This window comes from Chelonoidis abingdonii, chromosome 8 (genome assembly GCF_003597395.2).
Source record: "Chelonoidis abingdonii isolate Lonesome George chromosome 8, CheloAbing_2.0, whole genome shotgun sequence".
Classification (NCBI taxonomy): Eukaryota; Metazoa; Chordata; order Testudines; family Testudinidae; genus Chelonoidis; species Chelonoidis abingdonii.
The window spans coordinates 4036532-4051735 of NC_133776.1; the positions used below are offsets into that span (position 1 = coordinate 4036532).

At 41.9% G+C, this 15204-nt stretch overlaps 1 protein-coding gene across 1 annotated transcript in view; it reads right to left on the reverse strand.

Annotated features, from left to right (window-relative positions):
- Positions 1–15204, reverse strand: part of TP63 (tumor protein p63) — a 135708-nt gene that overhangs the window by 48824 nt on the left and 71680 nt on the right. The window lies entirely within an intron of this gene.

Genomic DNA, 15204 nt, shown 5'->3' on the forward strand with positions numbered 1-15204 from the left:
AATCAGAACTGCACACAGGATTCAAGATGTGACTGCACCATTATGATATTTAATGGTATTATGATATTTGTTGGAGAAAATGAGAGCCTGGAGCACTGGGCCTGGTGCAAGATCTGAGGCTTGAACCACAGGCTGTGAACCAAAGTTAGGCTATGTATTAAAGCAGATGTTTACAAGTTCATTATATGACCTTGGCAAAAGTGTTGGTAGTATGGCTAAAACATAGGCACTCCTAGGAAGCAACAGATATTGGGTATGTGTGAGAACACACTCCAAAAGCTTAGCCTAGGGACATCCTGGCCTACCACCACCCAAGAGGATCTGCTAGAAATAATGAATAAGGATGTTGTGCCTTAGACACCTGGAGCATGATACAAGGGGTGGTAACAAGTAGCTGTCATGAAACACGTAAGACAGTACGAGAGTTATTTGTCTGAGTCTATAAATATTGGGGTGCCTTTCCGTAACCCTTTGTGCGGCCTTGGGGACAACAGAAAGTCCTGCTGCTGACTGAGCCATTCCTTGCCACTGGACACTCGTGTTAGTGTCCCTATAACCACGGAGCCAGGGCGCTTGTACTGTGTCATGAGGGCAATAAACCTGGTCAACTGCCTTTGTCGCCGAACTGTGCCAGCAGTCCCAAGGTCTGCCGAACTATCTGCACAGGGCTGGGACACCATCCAGAGAGAGCACATGCACCTGACTGACAACGATATTTACTACTGTACCTATCCTCTTCCTAATGCTTCCTAAGATTGTTAGCGTTTTTGACCGCCACACTGAGCAGCTGTTTTCAGAGAATGATCCACGACTACTTTAAGATCATTTCTTGAGTGCTAACAGCTAATTTAGACCCCATCATTTTGTATGTATAACTGGGATGATGTTTTCAAATGTGCATTACTTTGCATCAACACTGAATTTCATCTGCCATTTTCTTGCCCAGTCTGCCAGGTTTGTGAGGTCCCTTTAACTCTTCGCAGTCTGCTCCAGACTTAAGTATCTTGAATAATTTTGTATCATCTGCCACCTGTTTTCCAGATCATTTCATGAATGTGTTGAACAGCACTAGTCTCAGTACAGATCCTTGTGGGACCTCATTATTTACCTCTCTCCACCGTGCAAAGATCATTTATTCCTACTCTTTGTTTTTATCTTTTAATCAGTTACTGAACAATGAGAGGATGTTTCCTCTTATTCCATGACTGCTTACTTTGCTTAAAAGCCTTTGGTGTGGGACCTTGTCAAAGGCTTCTGTCAAAGTCCAAATACAATGCAGCAGCTAGATCACCCTTAACAACGTGCTTGTTGACACGCTCAAAAAATTCTAAGAGATTGGTGAGGCATGATTTCCCTTTACAAAAGCAGACTTGACTCTTCCCCAACATATCGTGTTCATCTGTGTCTCTAATATTTTGGTTCTTGACTACAGAGTCAACCATTTTGCCTGGTACTGAAGTTAGGTTTACTGGCCTGTAATTGCCCAGATCGCTTTGGAAGTTCTTTTTAAAAGTTGGCTTTACATTAGCTATCTTCCAGTCATCTGGTTTAGAAGCTGATTTAAGCCATAGGTTACATACCACAAACAAGTTTCATATTGCAATTTCATTTTTGAGTATCTTCAGAACTCTTGCGTAAATACCATCTTGTCTTAATGACTTATTAATGTTTAATTTCTCAATTTGTTCCAAAACCTCCCCTATTGACACCTCAGTCTGAGACACTTCCTCAGATTTATCACCTAAAAAGAATGGCTCAAGGTGTGGAAATCTCCTTCACATCCTCTGCAGTGAAGACTGATACAAATATTTAATTTAGCTTCTCTGCAACAGCCTTGTCTTCCTTGAGTGCTCGCTTAGCGTCTCTATTGTTCAGTTGTCCCACTGACTGTCTGGCAGACATCCTGTTCCTGATGTACTTTAAGAAAACTTTGCTGTTAGTTTGTGTCTCTTTTGCTAGTCGCTCTTCAAATTCTTTTTTGGCCTAATTATACTTTTACACTTGATTTGCCAGAGTTTATGCTCCTTCCTATTTTTCTCAGTAGGATTTGACATTCAATTTTTAAAGGATGTCTTTTTGCATCTAATGGCCTCTTTTACTCTGTTATTTAGCCATAGTGGTTTTACTGTTTTGGTATTTTTTTAAAAAAAAATTAAGGTATACATTTATTTTGAGCTTCTATTATGGTGTTTTGAATTAGTGTACATGCAGCTTGCAGGCATTTCACTCTTGTGACTGTTCCTTTTAATTCGGTTTTTAACTTCCTCGTGTTTGTGTAGTTCCCCTTTTTGAAATTAAATGCTACTGTGATGGGTTTCAGCATGTCGAGAGAGTCAGTAACAAAACCCAAGTCTCCTGACTCTCAGTCTTGTTCGTCTAGGCACTAGAGAGACTGTCTCTCTAATAAAGTCCTCACAGACAGGTCTTCGTAGACATTAAACTGATAAGAACAGACTTAAAATTTTAGCCAGGCCAGATACTTTCTGGCCACCAATGTGAGCACTTAAAAAAAGGAATCAAGCTCTCTTCTGTTATGCACTGGAAGTTGCTAATTGAATTAACAACATGTCTAAAAGTTTTACAAAGAAATCACAGCTATTTAGTCAACTTTCAGCTTGATTTCTCTCTCTATGTGCTGGTCCACCCTCCACAGCGAGTTTAGAAATTTTTGCTGTGCTACATGTTTGAACAGGTACTGAGAAACAAACAAGTCTTGGCCCCATCTCATACAGAATGGATTGGTTGCAGATGTTCTTCTGCAAGCTACATCTTGCCTCCTGCAAGAACATTCATCTCCAAAACACATCGTTTCACCCACTTTGCCTGCGGCCAAAACTCAAAGGTTGTTTAATTTTTTTTTTTATTGTTATTAACTCTAACGTACCTGCAGTCATGCAAGCAAAAACACATCTGGTTATTCAAGATGTGCTAGGATCAGAGCTACTACTGTAGATAAATGTAAGTGAGCGGAGGGTCAGCAGTCAACTTTTTCCCCACTGCAGCTCCAACAATGCCAGCGGTCCATACAAATGCTACTGTTATATTTCAGGGCTGTCTAATGACACATTTCACTGGGACAAGTGAGACATTAGTTCATATAGTGGTAAGTGAGTCAGTGACAAGTCAGGCAAGAGCCTCTCCCTAATGAGGCTGGAGGGATGGACGATCCCTAGAAGGTGTAAATGGGTTGGAATGACCAGTGGATAAAACTGACTGAGCTAACGGTTACGCCCTTGTTTTCCCAGGATGGCCAAGTCCCCGAACACAGCTGCCTACACAGAAGACTGGAGAGGCGCCTTGCCTGAGCAGGGAAGTGAGCACTAAGCAGATTGCCAAATGACAGCCCAGGACAGTCACTGTTCATATACAAGCTAAGCCGTGCATCTCTAGGAAGCCCACGAGCGCTAGCTCCTCGGAGAGCAGATCACACTAAGATTGCTTCATGCAGGAGACAAAAATATAGGTCTAGATTTTCAAGGTGATTTTGAATTGCCAGCTTAAGACACCTCAAAGGATGCTGATTTTTGGGGAGCAGCAACACTTGGTAATCTCTAGTTAGGCACCCCCCACCCCCATCACTACACAATATGGAAAACCATAATGCACACTAAGTTTAAAAGTGCACAGGAAAACCCTACACAAGAGAGATTCTTTATTAGCCCTATTTTAATAAGCTGTCCCCAAATGTAGAACCCCATCCTGCTCCACTTTTAGTAGAAGATGCCTTCATAAGAGAGTACTGTCCTATTGGTAAGTGACTAACAATGGGATCACGGTGTGCCAAGTTTGTGGTCTCTCAATGACTTCACATCAAAGGCACTTACATGGACGTGTTTTACTAATGGCCAGGCTTGCAAATGCAACCTGGAATCCACTGTCAAGATGGGTTCTTTACTCCTCAGACATCACCAACAGGAAAGGCTCCCAGGGATGGGGGTGGTCTGATTTTGCCTGTAAATGACACCAGTGCAATGCCATTTCCTTTACTGGATTTGGCTTATGTAACTGATTGGAATTTAGTGAACAAATTTGCTGATGCTGCACCAGAAGATGGAGAATCCAGGCCTTTCTCCTCTTGGCCCTGACGGGCTAGCAGGAGAGAAGACCAGTAAAAACTTGTTTCTCTCACAGAAGCTGGCATATTTTCACTGTGCTGAGGGGCAATGGTGAGGTAAGAAATTGCCATTTTTACACTGTCACTGTCCAGAGGAGAAGTTCAGCTTTAAAAGCAATTGGTTTTCGTCAAGTTCCTTGAAGAAAGGTTTCACGATCTTCTACTGTATCGGTTTAACATTCATGAAAATGACACGTGACATATGCCATCTAATTACTATGGACCAGATTTGTAAAGGTCCATAGGTGCTTAATTCCCATTAATTTCAAAAGTTTAAACGCCTTTAAAAATCTGGCCAGTGCTCCTTCCCCATATGGTCATCCTAGAGACCCAAGCCTCCATTGTAGGTAGGAGTCTGCAGCAATGATCTTTAGGGAGAGGCCTTTGAACAAGGCAAATCTGCCTAAGAAGAAATCCATCAATGCCCTGGACTGATGTGCTTCAAGACATTGGGGATAAGACAGCAAATGGATGACTCAGAATTAATAACCTGAGCAGTCGGCAGCAGGAAGAATGGGAAACTAACTCACCATCACACAACTGATTAATGAACACGTCATTTCATGTTCAGTGTCCGGTGAGCATCTCTTGGGAACTTTTCTCCTCTCTTTCCTATTGGCATGCAGACAGCAAACTCCCAGAAGCCAGCACCCCAAGGTTCCCTGCTCCTTAATGACTGACCTCCAGACTGGACCCTAGGGCCATTGCCACTGGGTATCTTCTGTTCACTCTTGTGCACTTCAATCTACCGCTGGGCTTAGGTTGTTCTTCTGATTCCAACTCTGGAGAGTTGGAATCCTAGCTCCATGGTAGACTAGATCGCGCTCTAGGGAAGGACCTGGGCGATGACCAGTTCAAGATTGATGAAATGGTACCGATGGCCACCCAGGCTCAGGGATGCTAGCGCAAGAGTGCTACCAACTCTACAACAGACTGCTCCGCTGGCCCTCAAACTCCCTCTCATTCCAGCCACACAAACAGGAAGAGCGACTTTCATTCAAGCAGACACTCAAACCGTTTCTGCATAAGGATTTCCCTCTGGTGTGACACGCTAGACATAAAGCTGCAGAAGCATTAAATTACCAACTAAGCCAGGGCCAAAACCCAACCACACTTTGATTTTGAGGTTGGAAACTTCAAAACCAATGTTTCAATTGGCTTGTTTATAAACTTTAAAAATATTTTTAATGAACGTTTATTGCTAGGTAAATGTGATGAGTTAGGGGCCCTGAGAACTGAAGTTCAACTACAAATAAATAATAAAAATACATAATGTCTAGTTCTTCTATAGCACTTTTTGTCATTAGACCTCAAAAGACCTTTATAAAAAGGTCAGTATCATTGTCCCATTTTACAAATGGGGAAACTGAGTCATCATGAGGCAAAGTGACTTGCCCAAGGTCACCCAGCAGGCCAGTTGCAGAGTCAAAAATAGAATCCAAGTCTCCTGGGTCCCAGCCCAGAGCTCTATCCACTAGACAACTCTGCCACAAAGCAGAGCCAGCCTGTGGAGCAGCAGAGAACAGAGCTGAAGAGGTAGTTTGGCTCCCATGCCAGATCTGAGGACTCTGATCAGTCAGTCTGGCTAGCGATATGGACAACTGTACCCTGGGCATTGCACATTTCATATGGCTCAGGAGAGCAAGGACATTTTGGTCTTCATCAATCCGACCAAAAGTCATGATTTTTTTATATATACTTTAAAGATATTTTTGATCTTCCTCTTGAAAAAATAAATTACCAAAATGTGCTTTAAATATTTGAAAGGAACTAGGTCAACAACTTCAGTATTTCCCTCAGAAAGAGAGAGCACATTCAATTTTAAAAAATGCATATTCAGTAGCAGAAAGCCTGTAACACAAAACCAGGACGTTCAAACTGAAATCATACTTAAAAAAAACTGTTGCAAAAGAAAGGTCGGCCATACAACTGCATTTCCTCATTTTTATCTGTGATGCAACTTTGCATCCACCTAAATGTGACATTCTGTATTGCATTAGAAAGTTATAAACTGGTCCTGTGTATCAGACATGTATGTAGCTTCCTAGCTTAGACAACAAACAAACCCCCCGCACAACTTGGTATCACAGTATGTATCAGACAGCAGAACTGCTCCTTCCATGTCAATTTCGTTAATCTGGTATATAAAATGTGTTGAATTTTATTTTTAAACGTTTTCCTGTTTGTAATAGGACAGAAAATGCATCCTCATATCAATATGAAGTTTAAAATAAATCAAAAGACACATTGTACAGGTCTAGTTATAGATATGGAAGCTATTTTTGGTAGCTAATATGCTATGTGAAAATATGGACATTGCACATCATCTTTACGTAGTAAAAACCTCAAGAAAAGCAGTTATTGTGCAATGGAAGTTCATGCTCCCTCTATTTACAAACCACCTCTATCTGGGACAGTCTTTTAAGCAGAATATTTTCCCGTATCACAGCCTGCTCTACTAGAACACTCCCTATACCCCAGTTCAGCACAAGGAGCTTAACATGAAGCACACGTAGTCCAACTGACTTCACACACACTTAGGCAGGTGCTTAAGTGCATTCTGGACCTGCAGCCCAGTCTGCAGCGTATTATAAGGAAAACTGGCACTTTATAAATAATCCAAATAGGCAGATACATGTTCCATCTGAGCTAAAAGAGGGAAATATTCTGCCCAAGCATCCCCCTTTCTACTATGCAGATATTGGCAGGTGCAACAAGGGTCTATTTTAGAGTCCTGTCCTCCCACCCCCAAATATTAAGGTATTAAATTACACAATAATGACGTGACCTATATCTTTGTACCTCAAAGCTTTTTAGTTCTGTTTAATGTTATTGATTTATTTTAAAAGCACTCTAAAAATGGAAATAAGGGAGAGAGAGGGAAATGGCAGCTGTACAACGACCCAACACCACCAGGAAAGAGAGACGTTGCTAATATTTACATTTTAAAAAATGCTCCCCAATCCACACGACACAAATGAGGCTGACTGGGAAATAGTCCCTGCGCTGCGCCACCGATTTACCACGGGACCCCAGGCAAGTCTGTATGGCCAACATTTGTGACTGTCCAACTTGAGACGGCAAGGGGCTCATTTTCAGAATTGCTGACAGCCCACTGCTGCAGTCAGTGAGCACTGAGGGCACTCGGCCAACTGAAAATCAACTCGAAGGCAGACCCCATGCTGAGCCCCCGAAAAAAAAAAAAAAAAAATCAAGGCATCAAAATTCAGTGGCTACATTGGGAAAATCTGGCTCATCCGCTTCTCACTCTCACTCTCTCTAAAACAGGGATTATAAACCTGATTTGCCCACTAGGCAGGGGTGTTGCGAGGATTAGTGCTGTGATGTTTGCACAGCACTTTGAAGATTTCAAGCACTACATAAGTGCTAAGTATTGTTATTCGTATGCCAAGTTTTAACCAAGAGTGAACAACAGAAGCAAAAAAAGGGGAGGGAGAGGCTACTATTTTTCCCTGCTCTCGCTACTTTTCAGATGCCCACCCAACCACTATCCAGCCAATGTTTTTCTCTGTCAATGTTTTTAACCCCTACTTCACCTAGCTCCCAGACATCACAAGCCCCATATAGATTTGATCTGAAAGATGGCCCCTTTCCAGATTGTGCCTGGTCCTTGTAAAGTTAATTCCTCTGGCAATAACGCTGGAGGCGCAATGGTAGGTTTGAATCATGTGTTTCTTTTCACACGGTGATTTTTTTTTTAACTATATGTATATTATATATATAGTACAAGAACCTAATCCAGGCTTATGATTCTTTTTATTCTTTTCTCATGAAAGGTGGGGCTTTTTGGGTTGCATTGGTGACAATTATTTTTAACTGACACATTTTCTTTCAGCCCCAGACACAGAGAATTCTTATTAAGAACCAAAAAGCTTTAGTTTTTTTTTTATTAAAGCTGGCGGAGAATGAGACTTTTGCTGACTCAGTTTGATAAACTAAAGACAGAAGAAAGCAAAGAATTTCACTTCCACCAAATGGTGGCTCAGCTTTTTCATTCTGTGGATCGCTGTGCAAGAGATACCCCTCCTGCCAATGTAGCCCCCTCTGGAACTTGCTTTTTAGCAATGTTGGAATGGGAAGGGCTGCGCAGAGCGCTGGTGATCCATAGTTAAGTCAATGGTGCTCCACCCACATGCACTGCACAACCTGAGACTGTGAACCTTCTGGGGAAGGACCTGTCTAAGCTCTGTATTTTGTTTAGCAACCAAAGTGTTCTTGGTGCTGAGCACTTTATTTGTTATCTGGTGGACAGTGACTCAACAGACCCAAGTTCTATACCCAGCTCTAACAGCACCCAGCATGTGTGACCGTAGTCAAGCCACTATCTTGTCTATCAGACTGGAAGATCCTTGGGGGAGGGAGTGTCCCTTGGGCAGCTCCTTAATGCAATGGGGCCCTGCTCTCAGGGGAGGCACTACCATAATACAAATACTAAAGGTAATTGTTGAAATTGTGTGACCACACTATCCTTGGAGTATTTGAAAGATGGAAGACAAAACAAATATATAGAGACAAAGAGAAAGTAAAAAACCCAAAAACCTAAATTAGGCAAGTTTCTGAAAACCACAGACAGCCACATGGAAAGATATGACTAATCAATCCAGAATGTCCCTGGGAACGAGGCCCTGGTTACTATTTTTTTTATTATTATTCTGAATAAGAAACTGGATGTGTTCAGATCTCATTATGGTGCAAAATCCAAAAATAGGTTCTCAGGCCCCTCCTGAACTGTTTTCTACAGGTAAACTAGTTCTTTCCAGATTAGCTAGTACAAAAACATTTCCTTACTGTGAGGAGGCACCTCCTTCAGAAAATTACATGGAAGGTTTTCCTGTCTTTCTTGGCAAAAATCAGCCCTTCAAAAAGAGACAGGACAAACTGCCTACAGTCTTACTGCCAGGCTCGAACATGCCCCCAAGGAAAACAAATGTAAACACGGCTCCTCAAGTGCTCCCATCTAGAAAGTAGATGTGTGGGACCTCCATTTACAGGAGTAATCACTACCATTGACACCCATTGCCTACCAGTGCCTGTTTGGTTTTTGCTCATGTTAGAAAACCTTGCCAACGAAGGCCTGTTTCAATGTTCTCCCATGGCCTGAAAGCTGATGCATCATGGGGCATGGCTCCCCTGGTTATTTGAATGTTGAAGAGCAGTTCTCTCCCTACTGTAGCTGTTACAGCAAGAGCTAAAGGAAGGCTGTCTAAGCGCATGTTGACCATTTAGCTGGCTAGCATACTGGGCTAAGGCAGGTGCCCCGATGCAAGAATGGGGAAGAATTAGCCAGGGTGCCCCCTTAAAGGCGAGCAGATGGAGGACGTGCTGCGATGCACTCTGGGAGTTGTGCAAACCTTCAGCCTGAGGGGAGAGAGAAGGAGTTTTTCAGTGTGGACCTTCTAACTTGCATGGGATGAGGCAGACCAGTTCTATGTGTGTAGTTCCGCAGTATGGAACCTACCCAAACAAGTGCCAATGAGTGGTTTGAAGTTTTTCCACCTTGCAAAGTCCCAGAACAAGACCCCCTTCCTCTATTCCTATCTCTAAAAATCTAGGCGATTCCAAGGAAACACTGGAAAACCAGAAACCGAGGAAAAATTCTGTTACTAAAAGGGTGAGTTAGCACATTTGAGCCCTCAAAGATCAAGAAACACCAAAAGTTAAGACTGCATGTGAACTCTTAACGCTGACCTTTTATATACTGTGATAGTAGCAAACATGGGGGTGGATTATTTCAACCACAGGCACACGTTTAGCATCATACAACGTACGGCATATCTTCAAGAGGGATGACTCCAAGATGTTACGTAATTATGTGTATCTGAGGCGAACGTAGACAAAATGGTACAATGTTTGAGATAACTGTGTGATCAAGCAATTAAAGACTATTGCAATGTAGACACACTCAAAAGGGCGGGCAGAGTTAAGGCCTTGCATGCATCTTCAACACTGGAGTTTCCGGCCTCTAGCTACTTTACCATAATGTTGACATATAAGTGAGTGTGGGGGAGGGGGGTTGCATCAAATTGGATTTACTATTTTTAATGTGCTGTGCAGAACCCTGATTAGCAAGGGATGGGCAGTGATTTATTTAAAATAAAGAAACCATTAGTCCAGTTAAAGAAGCCACCTTAATATTGCAGGCCCATTTTTTCCATGAGGATTGGAATAGCTATTGCATTGTGTGCTTCAAACAGATCTTTCAAAGACTGCTTTTTAAAACTGGATGCAGTTACTGTGATTGTGCACAAACAAGATGAGTAATGGCACTAGCAAATAGTTATTTATATGCATAGATGATCACCTGCATGTGCAGCAAGCAGATTTGTAGGCACAGTTAATGAGCACACAACAGCAGCTTGCAATCCTGCCCCGAACTTGAGAGTCAAAGTTCACACAGTTCTGGATTCTGTAACAAAATGTTGCAAGGACAAATCTCTGCTAAACCCAATTAACTCTGTGTCGCCACAGTTGTGGTTTTCCCATGAGTCTTGCAATAGTAGGTGTTTCCCTTGAAGCCCCAGCTTCAGGAATCATGAGGCTTCATGAAAATCTCAGCTTTCTTTAAAAAAGGGCAGGAAGAAAATGTCTAGCCCTCATGGTTACAGAAAAAAGCATGAAAACATGAAGCACGTTTACCTGCAAGACTTGAAATCCAAGGGGAAATTAAAAAAAACAACCCAAAACATCTCAGGATTTATTAAACCAATCTCATAATTTAAAATGGTCTGACTCGTGATTTTTGATCATTTGAGTTTGGCCATACTGTTAACTTTAGTTCACCCTGCTCTCTTGCTTAGATTTTTATTTTCCTACTGCAATCAATCTTTTCCACATGCAACTGGTTCTGCTAGTGACAGCTGATTGCCACATCTTTCAAGGGAAAAGTCTGTGTGTTTTTTATCCGAGTGGGTGGGGTGAAATGCATGAGACTCTTCCTTGTGCAGAAAACAATCCTAGGTGTAACACTTTTGAAATGTCTTGTTTTCTTCTGCTTCAGAAAATGGGAGGAGACATTATGAACCCTGGTATATGGGAATTCACTAAGTGCAAGTATCCCACAACGACTGACACGTCATAAGGCATAGACTTCACTTTAATTGTAAGGGCTCTCTCTCAAGCTTAATGATACACCCTTGACTTCTCATTATAAAATAAAAATAAGACTGTTCCTTTTTTATAGCTTGACTTTCAGTTGATTTTTATTTAACTTAAGCTCTGGGTTCGATATCACTATTCAAAAAAAAACAACAACAACAACTCGACAGGCTTTTAATTTTTGTCCTTTAAAAAAACAGATTTGCTTGACCTTATTCTTGTATTCTCAAGGAATTCAAAACTCAGAGACTCTTCTGATGTCTTCCACAATCCAGTCTTAATTTGCAGTTAATTTAATTAATTTAACGCTGTGTACAAAAGGAAAAACTAACTTGATTAGACAATGTGTTTTACTGGAATATCTACTATACGGTCATTAGAGAATACAGAGAGAAAATTCGAAAGACTCATTGCTTGTCATACATATGAAATAAAACAAAGTTTCACCCAACAGCGACTCCCGCTTCTCTTTGGGATCTGTGGTCAACTTTTGATCAAAAACCCACCACAGAACCTGAAGTGCAAGTCAACCCTCCTGTTACTGTATCCACTGTCCTTTGCATCTTTCATTTCTAGGTCACTGCTTCCAGTCCAGTTGGATCAATAGTGACAAAATGTTAGTTACCATCTGATAGGTGTTCACTGGCCCAGGAAAAATAAATTGGTGGTCTCAGGCCAATGCCTAGTGGCAAAATGTCCATACCTCACAAAGCCACTCCTGTGTGGGAAATTCACTGGCAGCCTTCAAGAACTATGAGCTAAGCCTAGCGTGACTCAGCCATGAACAACCTCAGAGGAGGCCGTTCCTTGATGCACTCTGTCAGCCAGGACAAGATCATCCACTGGCAACAGACACTGGTTCCCAATAGGGCAAGGTGGGTCAGCCCTGCTAAGCCTCTTCCAAGCAGGGGAAAGAACGTGATACAGTAACCTGGCTTCCTTTCTTAATGTTGTTGCCCTTGGGAACAGCAAGAGAAAGCCAGAAACAGGGCTTTAAACTCTGGGGCTCTTAAGAAGGGTGGGGCCTTCTCATAATTAAGCTTTTAATAGGTCATTGTACTGCAAAAAACTCTTCCAGTCAGGTAAATTCCTAAGCTGTCATTAGGGAGAAAGGAGAGGACAGACATTAATCAAAGCACATGAAGTCACATGGGGGGGGGGGACAGAAATTAGTTACTCAACAAAGAGTCCAACAAGACTTTAATACCCGTTGAATTTGTCAAGAGGATGGGGCAATCCTCCACCCTCTCTCCTCAACGTTTGAGTGTATTCTTATTTCTAAAAGCAGTAGCAACGAAGACAGCTTTCAATCCTCTCCCGCCCACCCCAGCAGTAAAGCAGCCAGATGCATATTACCACCCATTCCAAGGCCCATGTGAAACGAGTTGGTGGATTAATTAGCAACAGGGCAGAGCTCCAAAGATGGAAATAACTGCTCAAGTGCTTAATAGCTGTATTGGTTTTAGGGCAGTCCCCAGTGGACATTACAAAGAAAAAGGAAAAAAACCTCACCACTAACTAGCACTAATTTCATTGGCATTATCTGGCAGAAAGGCCAAAGCGGAGTGGGTCAGGAAAACCGGGTAGGTCTACACAATAGCCAGCCCGCACAGCTACGGTGCTGCAGCTGTGGTTCCCGTACGTACAAAGAGTCTACACTATGGGCTGCAGCTGTGTCGCTGGAGTGCAGATACTATCTACGCTGACAGAAGGTTTTTTCCACTGATTGAATTAATCCACCACCCTAGAGGTGGTAGCTGGGTCGATGAAAGGATTCTTACATCAACCTAGTCATGTCTACACTGGAGCTCAGGTCGACCTGCTATGTTGCACAGTGGGCAGTTTTTCACAGCCCTGAGTGATGTCACTAGGGTGATCTAATGTTTAGATCTGAGTTACCTTTTCATCTCTCACACAGCCCCTCCCCAGGGCAGCACTGAAGTGTACTGGTGGGGCAAGCCAGCACGACATCTCCCCATGCTGTCGTGTGGAGAAAGGAATTTGGTTTACAGGCCTGTTCACTTTTCACCAGCATGTAATTCAAATTTCCCCTGCATGGCCCCCTCCACCAGAACTGAACCCAGCACTTATCAGCTACTACCACATTTAGATACACAGATACAGGGCATATGATCTAGAAAGGACTGACAGCATGTGCTTGACTTTGAGCTGACGAGCAGCTCCCTTGATATCCATGGGACAATTCATGTGCTTTGCTGCATTCAGGGCACTACATGCATTGCAGATCCATCGCATGAAAGCACTTTCCAGAGACAACTAAGGGGAGAGGGTCATATACTTTGGTGCTGAATTTTGGTCTTACAAAACCCTGTACCATATGTAGTGAAAAATGTCTTTAAAAAATACATAATATATATCCATCCCCACCCCAAATGGTGAACACAACCCAAAATGCAACAGGTGCATTGTGCTGGAGAAATGAAAAGTAAAACTGACCAACACCATTTCCTTAAGATGAAAAAATAAAATTACACAGTATAAAGCAAGAAATCCAGATTTTCATATGTATTTGAATTACGACTGTCTAAGGCATGATTACTCACAGGTAAGGAGGAGATCTTTGGTTTTCTTTATGGCCTCCCTTTCATTGAAGGCACACAACAACAATTTGGTTTTTGAAAGAACACAATTACAATTGTCTTTCAAAATCAATTTGATTTCCTTAAGAAGACTAGACACTCTCTGAAGTGATGTGGGCAAACAGAAACCGTTCAAGATATGCAATAATTTCCTGTCCATTACATGTCGATTTGCACCCTCTCCCCATTCCCACAACACCTTAATTTCTTTTTATTTAGACAATGAGAATAAACTGGTCAGTGTAATTTTTTAAACTCTCATGCAACAGCAGAATGCTGACCACTACGTTTTAGTTGCAAGCTATGTGGGAGAACCTGTTACAATTCAAAAAAACCCAACAACATACATTTTTACTGGTCTTAGATTTAAAGGTTATTTTATAGGACCAAAAAAATGAATCTTAAAATTTACCCAGTTACTTTGAGTTTTAAAGATGGGGAGTGTACTTATAAGGTGATTTTGACAAGGGTTAAAAACCAACCACAAAAAAGGTTTAAGGTGAGAGAGAGAAAACAGTGAATCTTTTAAATTTGGATACCTAGGTTTAAAACCATTAGCCTGAAAGAATACATCTAAATATGTGAACATATGAAAGAGTTTCATTTTCTTCCAGAAGGGTAATATAGGATTCAAAGCTTAAATTACAAATTAAAAATATAATTGGACACAAAGAAAGCAAAAGTCTCCTCTCCAAATGGTCCAATGGCCTCTCTTGCATAAAAACATTTAAATACAAATATATGATTCTTTGCAGGCACAGAACTTCCCTAGTGATCCAGTACCGCTAATCCCAAGAATTCAAAAATCGTGAGTTAGACCCTCAATATTCACGAGATTAGCTAACCCTCTTTGCCAGGGGGAGGAAATCTTGCATGATCACATGATTCCAAGAGCTGGGGCTTTAAAAAAAAACCCACCACCAAATGCATCAGAAAGAATGAGAATTGGCAACACTGGCAATCAATCCCTGCCTGGAAGATGAGTGTAGGATAAGAAAGAAAGATCCACACCCAGAGTCAGAAAGGAGAGTACTGTTTGAAAATCAGCACTCATGGCATCACTGTTCATTCAACACCACGCTTAGCGCACTAAATCGGATTGTAACATCTTGACTGAGGAAGCCGAGTGGAGATTTAAACCCCTTCTTCTTCCTGTGCTAAAATTCTTATTTTCAGTCTGCGGGACTGGATTGCTGTTCTGAATGTCAACCAGTGTTCAGTGCCCAGGCTCCTTATTCTCTGAACTGGAGACTTAGAGAACACATTTTGTGCACCTTGAGTGCACTTCATACCCCTTGGGTTTTCATGGAAACTCTGGGACTTTTATCCCTAATGGATATGGCCCAGATTAAGATCTTGGGAGGAGGGGAGCGG